This window comes from Quercus robur, chromosome 3 (genome assembly GCF_932294415.1).
Source record: "Quercus robur chromosome 3, dhQueRobu3.1, whole genome shotgun sequence".
NCBI lineage: Eukaryota > Viridiplantae > Streptophyta > Magnoliopsida > Fagales > Fagaceae > Quercus > Quercus robur.
Window position 1 is genome coordinate 25,573,394 of NC_065536.1, and position 14,126 is coordinate 25,587,519.

General features: G+C 36.2%; 1 pseudogene; it reads right to left on the reverse strand.

The window, feature by feature from the left end:
- Positions 1–879: 879 nt before the first annotated feature.
- Positions 880–14,126, reverse strand: part of LOC126719445 (phospholipase D beta 1-like) — a 28,241-nt pseudogene continuing 14,994 nt past the window's right edge.

The following is a 14,126-nucleotide window of genomic DNA, read 5'->3' on the forward strand; positions in this document are numbered from 1 at the left end:
AAAAAATAGGTCATTTAATGGCATTTTCACTTTAATGGAATTTTGGTAATTTTGATAATTGGGTGAGTTGGAGTTTACCCATAATAATTAGATTGGATTGGATTTGAGTTAGAATCAATTAGTTAAATGGGTTTTAATAGGTAAATAAGTTTTATATACCCAACCCAATTATGCTCAACCCAAACTCACCCATTTGATACCCCTACTTAGAGCCCCACTAAACCACCACACCATGAGCCACCCAATGACCACACTTGAAGGCTCAAGCTGTCGGAAAGTATTCTTGTTAGAGCAGCGTTGGAACGTTCATTTTGGAGCTCCGATCCTGTGGCCTTCACATAAAACTTATTCTTACTTATGTGAACTTAATGGATCAAAATGACAAAAAGAAACTTTAATAAAATGACTATTGCCCAAATTTAAAGAGTGTAATTGGTTTTTTTTTTTTTTTTCTAAAAAATATTATCACATGATGTAACTGCTGAATAGGTAAGCCGTACTAAAAAAAACAGATGAAATTGGAAGGTAGAAGAACTATTCAACTTAGAGAATATTTCTTTTTCAATTGTGGACCGAGCAGCCTTTTCTTTGAAAATTCATAGCCAACACAAAAGAGATGCTCCTACGTAGGCTCATCTTCTTTACAGTCTTACTTTAATAATTGAACAAATAGGCTAACAAATGTAAGTTCTAATCCTACCTTAGGATACATAAGAATGGATGAACGAATATAGGCAAAAAAAAAAAGTGTACAATTAAATCGTGACGTGAGATACTGGAATTTGCTAAACATAGAGTGGAAGCATATATACTCTCTTCATTGGGAACATAATTGGTCTAAATTGTCAACAATTCTAGGATTAGGTATCATGAAGTGGATCAGATAGTGAGGTTTTCTTGAATGACTGTAAATGTCCCAGTTACAGTTCCTCCTACGTCTGGGAATATTGCACAGCCCGGAAGAGGCTTCACCTTGCCCTGTTCGATCAACTTTGAGTGGATACTTTAATAGGTGACCCTTCATTTCTGTTACCTCATCAGCTACATATTGTCTCCAGTTGAGCTCCCTCAAGGACTTTACCCGCCTCACACATTCGAGGCTCTCTGGTTGCTGGAAACATCCTTCTGTAGGGAATTTAACCAAAATCCCAACCTGTGAGAAACAAAACAAAATAGAGAAAACACACGCCAAAGAAAAATAATCACACGTACAAGACAATATTTACATGGTTCGGCAATTTACCTACGTCCACGGAGTTGCAGGGATTTCACTATTATCAAGGAAAATACAATAATGCACAAGAACACTCTCAAGAAACCCAAATCCCAATTACACCCTAGCACTCTCTCACTGAAAAAATAAGAATAGAAGTTGGCTGCCTCTCTTTTCTCTATTTTCACTCATGCGGCTGCTCACTAGGTTAATTGGAATTACTCTTAATCTCACGACTGCACTTAATACAATATATATATATATATATATATTAAAGTCGGCAGAGAAGAGGTTTCCTATTACAAATAGGATTCGGTCAACTAAGGTGAATTTAGACTTGACTTGGGCTTGTGGCAATTCAAGCCACACACAGGCCCAATTCAACAAATCTCCACCTTGGTTTGAATTGATCAAGCTACACTAACAAACTCCTCTATCAGCTCCACCTTAGCCCTTAAGGGCTCACAAGATGCAAACATCAACCACAATCCTCCATAACACAATCCCTCATCCTTGCAACTCATCCTCCTGTCCTCAAGCTAGAAGACCAATTGAAGCTGCGCACAGCTTCAACTTCTCAATAGTGACACCCTTAGTCAACATGTCTACCGGGTTCTTAGATCCACAAATCTTCTCAAGCATTACCAGCTTATCTTCAACAAGGTAACAGATAAAGTGGTATTTTGTCTGTATGTGCTTCGACTTTGAATGAAAAGCCAAATTTTTGGCAAGAAAGATTGCACTCTGACTGTCACTATGTAGAATGCCCATCTCCTGCTTCTTACCCAATTCATCTAAGAAACCATGTAGCCAAATCATCTCCTTTCCAGCTTCAGTTGCTGCAACATACTCAGCTTCTATAGTAGACAAAGTGACAATCTTTTGCAGATTTGAAGCCCATGATATAGCTGTACCACCCAGAGTAAAAACAAACCCAGTACTACTCTTTCTACTATCAATATCACCAACAAAATCAGCATCTACATAACCCTGCAGTTTCAAACTTGCACTTGTGAAGCAAAGACATGTATCTGATGAACCCTTCAGATATCTCAGAATCCACTTAACTGCCTCCCAATGCTGCTTTCCAGGCCTACTCATGAATTTGCTCACAACTCCCACTACACGTGCAATGTCTGGCCTTGTACACACCATAGCATACATTAAGCTGCCAATAGCTGAGGCATAGGACACCTTGCTCATGTGGTCCCTTTCTTCTTCTGTCTTCGGTGACTGTTCTTTGCTTAGTTTAAAATGACTACCCAAGGGTGTGCTCACTGGTTTAGCTTCATTCATGTTGAACCTGCTGAGAACTTTCTTCACATACTCTGACTGTGAAAGTTTCAATGTACCATTAGCCTTGTCTCTAATGATTCTCATACCAAGGATTTTCTTTGCAGCTCCCAAATCCTTTATTGCAAACTGTTTGGACAATTGCTTCTTCAGATTATTAATCTCCTCAATGCTAGACCCTGCAATAAGCATATCATCCACATACAACAGTAATATGATGTAAGAATTGTCAAAAGACTTAACATAGCAACAGTGATCAGCTTCACATCTCTTGAACCCAATTCTATGCATAAAACTGTCAAATTTCTTATACCACTGTCTAGGAGCTTGTTTTAGGCCATACAAGCTCTTTCTCAGTTTGCAGACTAAATTCTCTTGTCCTTGAGCAATGAACCCTTCTGGCTGAATCATGTAAAGGTCTTCCTCCAAGTCACCATGAAGGAATGCTGTCTTCACATCTAACTGCTCAAGATGTAAGTTTTCTGCAGCCACCATTCCCAGTACCAGTCTGATTGTTGACATCTTCACAACTGGAGAAAATATCTCTGTGTAGTCAATGCCTTCCTTCTGTTGGAACCCTTTAACAACTAATCTGGCCTTGTAACGTTTGCTACCATCATGCTCATTCTTTATTCTGTATACCCACTTGTTGTGCAAAGCTTTCTTTCCTACTGGCAATTCAGTCAGTTCTCATGTCTGATTCCCCAACAAGGAATCCATCTCATCTTTCATGGCTAACTCCTACTTGCTTGAATTCTCATCTTGCAAGGCTTCATCATAACACGCTGGCTCACCACCATCAGTCAACAGGAGATAATTTAGAGTGGGTGAATAACGCTGTGGAGGTCTAATGTTCCTGGAAGATCTACGGACTTCAGCTACAGGTGTACTCAAATTTACCTGTGAATTTACATTCTCCTTATCTTCTTCACCCCTTTTCTGAACAGTACCTTCAGTCAATTCATCTAAAATGACAAACTCAGATTTCTTCTGATCTATCTCTGTAACATCTGACACTACAGTTGACATGTCCTTATACATAACATGTTCATTAAATATCACATTTCTACTTCTGATGATTTTCCTGTTTTGTTCATCCCAAAATCTATACCCAAATTTCTCATCACCATAGCCAATGAAAAAACATATTTTAGACTTTGTATCAAGTTTACTACGAGCATCAGAATCAATATGAACATAAGAAACACAACCAAAAACTTTTAAATGTGAAAATTTTACCTCTTTACCGCTCCAAACCTCTTCAGGAAGTTTGAACTCCATAGGAACTGAAGGTCCTCGGTTTATCAAGTAAGCTGCAGTGCTAACAGCATCAGCCCAAAAAGTTTTTGGTAGTCCAGCATGCAACCTCATACTCCTAGCACGCTCATTGAGAGTTCTGTTCATGCGCTCAGCCACACCATTCTGCTGTGGTATCCCAAGAATGGTCTTCTCCATCCTAATTCCCTGTGCAGCACAATACTCACTGAACCCTCCATCTATGTACTCTCCTCCATTATCTGACCTCAAACATTTTACTTTCAAACCTGTTTCTGTCTCAACCATGGCCTTCTACTTCTTAAAAGTTTCAAATACATCAGATTCATTTTTCAGAAAATAAACTCATACCTTTCTGCTTGAGTCATCAATGAAAGTGGTGTAGTACCTTGAACCTCCAAAGGATGCAACCGGAGAAGGCCCCCACAAATCAGTATGTACTAATTCCAATTTTTTAGCCTTCAGTATCCTGCCAGTTTTCAAGAAGCTCACCTTTTTCTGCTTTCTTAAGATGCAACTTTCACACACGTCAAAATCAATGGACTTCAATTCTGGTAGTTTTCCTTTTAACAACAGCATCTTCATCCCTTTCTCACTCATGTGACCAAGTCTGCGGTGCCATAGGCTTATATTAGTACTTGCATCAGCAACTGCAATTCTGTCTCTTGGACTTGAGGTCATGTATAGAGTACCAGTTTTCTTTCCACGAGCCAATACCCTAGCTCCCTTTGTAACCTTCCAAGTACCACCAACAAATAGTATTTCATGTCCTTCATCATCAAGTTGTCCAACAGAAATCAGATTCCTTCTCAAGTCAGGAATGTGTCGAACCTTCTCCAATAACCAAATAAACCCATTGGGTAACAATATTCGGACATCTCCCATACCAACAACATCCAAGGCTGAACCATCAGCCAAATACACCTTACCAAAATCACCTGCAACATAATTCTGTATGATTTCTCGGTGTGGAGTGGTATAAAACGAAACTCCTGAATCCAAAACCCAATCATCAAGTGGACTGTCTACTACAAGAAGTAATGCATCTTGTACCTCTTCTGTTACAGTACTAGCAGAATCATCTTCATTCTTCTTCTTAGGACTTTTGCATTGATTCCTAAAGTGACCTGTTTTCCCACAATTCCAGCATTGTACTTGTTGGCCTGATCTAGATTTACTTCTGTTCCGATTAGAATTTCTAGATTTTGATCTGCCCCGATTTGAATTTCTGTTATTACCTCTGCCTCTTGTCTCAAGGTTTAGGGCAGAACCAGATCCTGAGGTTTCACCTGCATCTCTTCTGCAAATCTCCTCAGCCAGAATTAAATCTCGTATATCATTATACTTAAATTTTTCCTTTCCTGTAGAATTACTTACTGCCATCCTCATTGCCTCCCAACTGTTTGGCAAAGAAGCCAAAACGATCAGTGCACGGATCTCATCATCAAAATCAATTTCTACAGACGACAATTGATTTGTGATAGTGTTAAATTCATTCAGATGTTGTGCTACTGATGCATTCTCTGCCATCTTCAGATTGAACAGTTTCTTCATCAAGTGTACTTTATTGTTTGCTGACGGCTTTTCATACATACCAAACAAAGCCTTCATCAGATTTGCTGTGGTCTTCTCCTTTACAACATTGTGTGCAACAGACCTAGACAGAGTTAACCTGATAACTCCTAGTACCTGTCTGTCAAGAAGAACCCATTCCTCAGCCTTCATAACCTCAGGTTTTGTCCCCAAAAGAGGCAGATGCAATTTCCTCCCATAGAGATAATCTTCAATCTGCATCCTCCAATACGCGAAGTCTGTGCCATCAAAATTTTCTATTCCAGACGCCTTTCCTGCTTCCTCTGCCATTGCTTCCACTCAAACCTAACCCTAGGCTCTGATACCAGTTGTAGGGAATTTAACCAAAATCTCAACCTGTGAGAAACAAAACAAAATAGAGAAAACACACGCCAAAGAAAAACAATCACACGCATAAGACAATATTTACATGGTTCAGCAATTTACCTACGTCCACGGAGTTGCAGGGATTTCACTATTATCAGGGAAAATACAATAGTGCACAAGAACACTCTCAAAAAACCCAAATCCCAATTACACCCTAGCACTCTCTCACTGAAAAAATAAGAATAGAAGTTGGCTGCCTCTCTTTTCTCTATTTTCTCTCATGCGGCTGCTCAATAGGTTAATTGGAATTACTCTTAATCTCACGGCTGCACTTAATACAATATATATATATATATATATATTAAAGTCAGCAGAGAAGAGGTTTCCTATTACAAATAGGATTCGGTCAACTAAGGTGAATTTAGACTTGACTTGGGCTTGTGGCAATTCAAGCCACACACGGGCCCAATTCAACACCTTCGAGAGCTCCAATGTGCTCTGCCCATAATGGTATTCTATATCCATATATCTGCATCCATACATAAGAAGATAGTGGTGAATTACAAAAATCAAAATATGAATGCCAATATTTCCTCAAGACAATATTAACATTAAACTTTGCTGGGTGAGCATCAATAATGGAGAGTCCAATAGTTTCTCCTAAACCCAGATTCTTGGAAATATAATGATGTCCATGATTGGTTAGGCAAAATTTTTGACAAAATGAGATTTTTATGTTATTTATTCCTAAATTTTTTGAAGGATCATCTTTTGCCTTTTGTTTTTTATTTTTGTCTATTTGTGTTTTTCCATCTATAGTTCATATGAAAAAGATATATAAACTTGAAATATATGTTTTGAGTTTTCTTCATACAAGAAAAGAAAAGATACCAAAAGTATAATGTGAATTCATATAAAAAAAAATAAAAAAATAAAAAGAGTTATGACATGTCACATAGGATAAACACCTTGCATTGGTTAGTTTTAAATATAAATTGATTCATAAAGAACACTTTGCATTACTATACTATAAAGTATAAACGTTGTATGCTCTATTTTGTAATTGTAGATTGACACTTGGGTGGTTTAATTTTAATTATTTATGTGGAGAAAATAAATCTCATACTTGTCGACTTTTAAAAAAAAAAAAAAAAAAAGCATATACTTTTTTTTATAATTTTATTATCTTAACATTAAATTCATTAGTTAAATGGAGATAATATAGTCATTTAAGGGGGGGGGGGGGGGGGGGGGGAACTTTCCATTCTTTAATACACCCCTATGTTTTGGGGGAATCCACATTCCCACAAATTTGAGGATTTGTGGGAATGTGGATGCTGAATCTAGATTTCCTAGAGCTATTTCTAGCCAAATAGAGAATCCTCTTATGATTAAAAGATGACCCAAACTAAATTCCATGCAAGAGTCTTTCTCAAGCTTTGATCATATTATTCTTCAAAAGACAAACCATAGAGATTTATAAGCTTTTTTCAAATAAATCAAGCAAACCTATAGCCAGAACCACACTCAGATACATTTGTTTTTTGTTAAGTACTTATTGCTTTGATAATCACAAACTCAGACAACTAAGCAGTAACTAAGGAAAACACTCACACATAACACGCCTACATAATTTGCTAACTAGCTCGTGAAATTTCAATGCTCAGAACCTCACACAAGAAAAAATTATTCAAGATAATTGGTAAGGACATATTTTTATGTAATTGGCATATCCTTTGATAAAACGTACTTTACTTGTATTTGGGTAAATTTAAGTAGGTTCAAGATGATCATTACAAGTGGTAATATTGAAGACATGAAGATTACTCAAGAACTGCTCAAGAAAAGTGCAATCTGCATGTCTCGATACCTCCTCGACAGAAGCTCGATCTGTCAAGATTCATTAAAGCTCGACACATGTCTCAATCTATCGAGTTTACAGGATTCAGACTATAGCCAGCAACGTTTTTATTCTAAAAGGCTATTTGTTTATAGGTTTGTATAATCCTTATAGGACTAGGAAAATCCAAGATTTGTGTAAACCTATTTGAAATAGAAGAGCCCATTAAGCTCCTATTTAAAGGAGGTGGAAAAAGAAAAACCTAACCTTAGAGAGCTTCATAAGGTTTTCTTTTTGAAACCTCCTCCTACAAAAGAAAGAGTTCTTGCTGCGTTTCTTGTACGCTTTTGGGTTCTATAACCAAGCAAAGTCTCTCACAACATCATTGAAAATTTGAAGATCTTATTGGTGTTTCTATGTGAAACTGTTGCAAATCAACTACAACAATCAAAGGGTTGCTGTGGAGTTAGTCACGTACTGGGATCCGTGCATCATTGGTTAGCCATGTACTGCAATTCGTGCATCGAACGGAGAGATTGCCGCTACAATACAAGTCCAATTGGGTATTGGGGCAACATCATTGAAAATTTGAAGATCTTATTGATGTTTCTATGTGAAACTGTTGCAAATCAACTACAACAATCAAAGGATTGCTGTGGAGTTAGTCACATACTGGGATCCGTGCATCATTGGTTAGTCACGTATTGCGATTCGTGCATTGAATGGAGACATTGCCGCTACAATACAAGTCCAATTGAGTATTGGGGTAAGGGTTCAACTGTAAGTTGGTATGAGGTACTGGGATTCTTTTTATTTTTAACTGCTTGTTTTGCTAATAGTGGATTCTCGGAAGTAGTGACCTTAAATTCACCCGGTGGAGTTTTGCCTCAGTGGTTTTTCCCATTCGTAAACAAATCACCTGTGTCAAATTTATTTTCCGCTGCATTTAACTTAGTTAGTGATTTGTTTGTGCTACCACGCTTATTGCATGTAATTGAATCTAATTAATTCACTTGGCTAATTAATTGATTAATTTACCAAAAAAGGTCAATACATCTTTGGCCTATCAAGTGGTATCAAAGCAGGCACACTCTGATTAGGTTTTAATCTTTGCTATGTGATCCATTGACCCCCGTTGTCATGGAAACTCTTGACTGTTTTGATTTGCATGACCTTGTGTTGAATGATGATGATGATATTCAAGATGCCTATTGCAAGTTTTATAATTTTTGTATGAAATCTCTTAAATGTTCTACAAAATTAAAAGCTAATTTTAAAAAGGTCAAACTTGAAAGAGATGAATTGATTGCAAAATTGGATGAAGCTAATAATTTGAATGAAAAATTTAAAAATCAAATTTCATCTCAGGTGGACAAAATTAAAAGTTTGGAAGAGCAACTAGTTGAATTTAAAACTGAAGTTGAAAAATTAACTAGTGTCAAACTTGCTATTGAGCCTAACTCAAAAGAAAATGATTTTTATATTCCTCCATTTAAAAGGAATAATAAAGAGTTAAAGGCTAATTTTGCTAGGATAGACAAAGGTAAAATATCTGATGTTAAAGCTGAAGTTTCTAAACCTATGTCTAAAACTCCTCCTAGGTTGAATAAAAATTCTGTTTTTTTCCCCACTTATCATCATTGTCATATTGTTGGTCATATTAGGCCAAATTGTCCTAAATTAAGGTTTTTGTCAACCTCTAAGGTTAGACCTCCTTTTAGGAAGCATAGTAGTTCGAAAACTACTCATGTTTGTCACCATTGTGGTGTTTCTGGTCACACTCGTCCTAATTGTTTCAAGTTGTTTCCTCATAAGCATGCATCAAATAGGTCTCATCCTTTGTCTAAAGGCTCTGTACCTATTCTTGGTGAGTTATTAAAAGTTTTAAGCTTTTTGAATCAATTTCAGGGGAATTCTAATTCCTCTATGTCCTTTAGTAGTCATACTAGGACACGTGCCTTTTCATCTTCACGACTAAAGACTCGCGCTGTGTGGGTGAGAAAGGAACTTAAGACTTAATTGTCTTTTTTGTTGTCCTCTGCTTTATTTCATTCTATCTAAAGTAGGGCTTTCTTGCTTGATTTCTTATCTGTTTTTGGAATCAGGCTTTCATGCATCTGCATCTATCTTCATACTTTCATGTTGTTTGTCTGTTTTTGTTTGGTTGTTTTTTTTTTCCAAATTAAAAAAAAAATACAAAAAAATACAAAAACAGTGTGTGTTTTGTGTAAATTGGTACTTGTGTACCTTGGATGGTCATTGAAACAAAGTTTTCTAAATTTTGTATCTTTTGTAACTTATATAAGCATCGCAATGCACAACTAAGCAAGTGAGCTTTGTTGCTCGTGTTTGAGATGAGTAAGATTAAGTAATTTCTTGTACTTAACACTCATATCATTCTTTTTGACGTGAAGGACTAAAAAATCCTAAAAGAAAAGCATAAATAACCATCTTACCACAAGGCCCACCAATCATGTATAACATCTATGTGCTTTGGCATAGCAAAATTGTGATGTTTGTGGCTTAACATAATTAGGTATTTCTTCTCTCTCTCTCTTATATGCCAATGCATGATATGCTCAAAAAGAAAAAATATGGAAAGAATATAAAAGCAAAAAGAATCAAAATGCTTTTAAATATGGTTGCAAGCGTGTTTCTAAGAGATGTGAGAGTTATAGGATGTAACTCGAAGGTGATAATCCCCATCAAGCAGTTATGATTGTATGTGAGTTAAATTGATTTTCTCATATCTTAAATTGTCATAATATGAGACACTTATGTACTCTTGCTATGTTTTCACACACAACACTCAAATTCTTTGCTACTTTTGATACATGTGCAGGTACAATGTGATTTGGCCATCACAAGGGATACATGTGTTATTGTATGCTCACTAAACTGTCTTGACTTGTTTTTTAAATATAAAATTGATTAGACTTGTTTAGTGTGTGTGTGTATGTGTGTGTGTGTGTGTTTTGGATCTATGAATGCTTTGCATTGTTTTTGTTGAGAGATGTTTTTGAGAGCTTAACATGTTGATTGGATCTATGTTTGAGTAGCTTGTTTGTTTGCATTCATCTCTTTGTGTTTTTCCACTCTTTGAAAAACTCTTTTTTTATCAAGTTCGACAGCTTCTCAACAGATTTCTATCTATCAAGTCCCTTGGACTTCTTTTCTCAACAGATCTTATCGCATATTCAATCCATCAAGCTTTCTGGAGTTTGTCTTGATAGCTACTCGATAACTTATCCATCGAGAAACTTTCTATCTGGTCGATAGATTCTCGACAAAATCTCGATCCATCGAGGAACTTTTGCCATCGACAGATTCTTGACAGCACCTCAACAGATTCATATCTATCGAGATTTAGGGCTCGACAAATCTCGACAACTCCTCAATCCATCGAGGTACAATTTCTATATATATGGTCATTTTAACATTGTCATGCATTGTTCTATCTTTTCTTTCTTTCTTGAACCTTTTCCTACTGTACTTCTGTTTTCTTTTTCTTGTAGGTTTATGGTTCCTTGCTCTCCTCATTCCCTCTGTGTCTGTTTTTTTCTGTCTTCGGTCAAGTCTTTTTGCTTTTTATGCCCTTTGACAATCATGTCAAAAAGTTGGAGAAATTTGAGAATTGAATGTCATTTCTCAAGGGGAGTAATAGACTTAGGGGAAGAACTTCCTGTTAAAAGGAATAAAGTTTTTTATGTAACTAACTTAGGGGGAGAGTTAGTTTGATACACTTTGATATTGATATATTTTTTTGTGTTGTGTATCTTTTGGTTTTGTATCCATTTACGTACATCATATGTTGTTTCTATATTTGATGATGATGTATGTGTTTCACTCTTTATCTCACATGTGTTGTTTCTTTTCTCTCTTTATACTCATGTTTCTTATTTATTTAACTTGTCATTATTTTCCACATGGTACCTTGATGTGTTTTGTTTAGTACCTTTCAAGAAAGACAAGTTAAAGCCAAGTCAAGATTCTGAACCTTCTTCTTGCAGCAACTTCCAAGGTTCAGATCTTTTAGACTAAGCTTATTTATTCTATAATTTTGAGTATAATGTATTCTAGGACATTCAATGTACTCTTGTGGTTTTGTTATGGATTGCCAAAGGGGGAGATTGTTAAGGACATATTTTTATATAATTGGCATATCCTTTGACAAAACGCACTTTACTTGTATTTGGGTAAATCTAAGTAGGTGCAAGATGATCATTACAAGTGGTTACATTGAAGACATGAAGATTACTCAAGAACTATTTAAGAAAAGTACAATCTGCAGGTCTCAATACCTCCTCGACAGAAGCTCGATCTGTCAAGATTCATTAAAGCTCGACACATGTCTCGATCTATCGAGCTTACGAGATTCAAACTATAGCCAACAACGTTTTTATTCTAAAAGACTATTTGTTTATAGTTTTGTATAACCTTATAGGACTAGGAAAACCCAAGGTTAATGGGTTTGTATAATCCTTATTAGACTAGGAAAGCCCAAGGTTTGTGTAAACCTATTTGGAATAGGAGAGCCCATTAAGCTCCTATTTAAAGGAGGTGGAAAAAGAAAAACCTAACCCTAAAGAATTTCATAATCCTTATGGGTTTGTATAATCCTTATAGAACTAGGAAAACTCATGGTTTGTGAGTTTGTATAATTCTTATTGGACTAGAAAAGCCCAAGATTTGTGTAAACCTATTTGGAATAGAAGAGCCCATTAAGCTCCTATTTAAAGGAGATGGAAAAAGAAAAACTTAACCCTAAAGAGCTTCATAAGGTTTTTTTTTTTAAAACCCTAGCCTCCTTCTACAGCAGAAAGAGTTCTTGCTGCGTTTCTTGTACGCCTTTGGGTTTTGTAATCAAGCAAAATCTCTCACACCATCATTGAAGATCTTATTGGTGTTTCTATGTGAAGCTGTTGCAAATCAAATACAACAATCAAGCAAAGTCTCTCACACCATCATTGAAGATCTTATTAGTGTTTCTATGTGAAGCTATTACAAATCAAATACAACAATCAAAGGGTTGTTGTGGAGTTAGTCACGTACTAGGATCTGTGCATCATTGGTTAGTCATGTACTGGGATTCGTGCATTTAACGGAGAGATTACCACTACAATACAAGTCCAATTGGGTATTGGGATAAAAGTTCAACTGTATGTTGGTATGAGGTACTAGGATTCCTTTTACTTGTAACCGCTTGTTTTGATAATAGTGGATTTTCAGGAGGGGTGACCTTAAATTCACTCGGTGAGGTTTTGCCTCGATGGTTTTCCCCATTCGTAAACAAATCACCTGTGTCAAATTTATTTTCCACTGCATTTAACTTAGTTGGTGATTTGTTTATGCTACCATGCTTATTGCATGTAATTAAATCTAATTAATTCACTTGACTAATTAATTGATTAATTTACCAAAATGGGTCAATACATTCTTGGCCTATCAATAATTTTGCAATGAATTACTATTTTATTTTGTTAAAAATATCTTCCTCAACTTTAATGAAACTTAATGGAATTTTTTTCCCCTATACTGGTAGCCTTCTAGTTCACTTAGCATCTTTTACATGTACATTTACATAGACATATCTAGCAGCGAGGTAAATGCAAAGAGTTCTGTTTTGTTAAGCTTACCTGTCCATGTGGACTAGAACGTTTGCTTGCCCAGGTATGATAAGGCTGATATGCACCCATTGCAATTTCAGTGTCTCTGGTGCCTTCAATGGACCGTTGATTTATATTTGCAGATCCTAGTATCACATACTCATCATCCACTATCATTCCCTTAAGAGTGGAGATAAACCATAAAATGCCTACTCTTCTGAGTAAGTGCCTACATAACCAACATACAGTACACTTAAGCAAGACTAAAAAGGTGAAAGAATGATCTAACTGTAAATGAAAACTTAACTTTTCGGAAAGGGAAAACTGAAAACTGTACTCAGGCAGATAAAGGGAAATACTTGAGGAGTCTTTGATGCAGTGGAATTTCTTGCACCTGAACTGTCTTCCATATCTGGTGCCTCATGATTGCCCAGGCAAAAGAAATTCAAATAGTCTTGTGGCTCATATTTGTTCTCAAGTCCAACCTCCTTTTAAAGCATTGTAAATCATTTCATACATCATCTGCATTGTTTTATGCTGCAGAAATCAAAATAAAACCAGGTAAAAATTATGTGTTAAGAAACCCATAAACAATGCCTTACGGTCTCAAGCATTAGTGTTGACTTCTAACTGATAGACATGACAATTGCATGCATCAAATGAGAAAAGAGAATAACAATCTACCTGCCAATAGAGAATCCGTTGAATGGGAGTGCTTGTAGGAACACCTTCTGGCCACATTGGGATAATGATATATGCAGAGAACCTCTGATTCGCTTTTATTTTGTTAACAATTTTGAGAGCAATTTCCATCGGTATTAAATTATTGGCACCTGCAGGGAAAAGTATACTTTATCACTTATTACTATGAATTCAATGATGTTCCCAACCCAACCCAACTTGTTATTATTTCTTCTCCAATATCCTTTGAAAAATTGAAAGAGCATACCTTTCCTGCCACATAGACAATTACCAGAAACGATTCAAAATAGCATAAAAT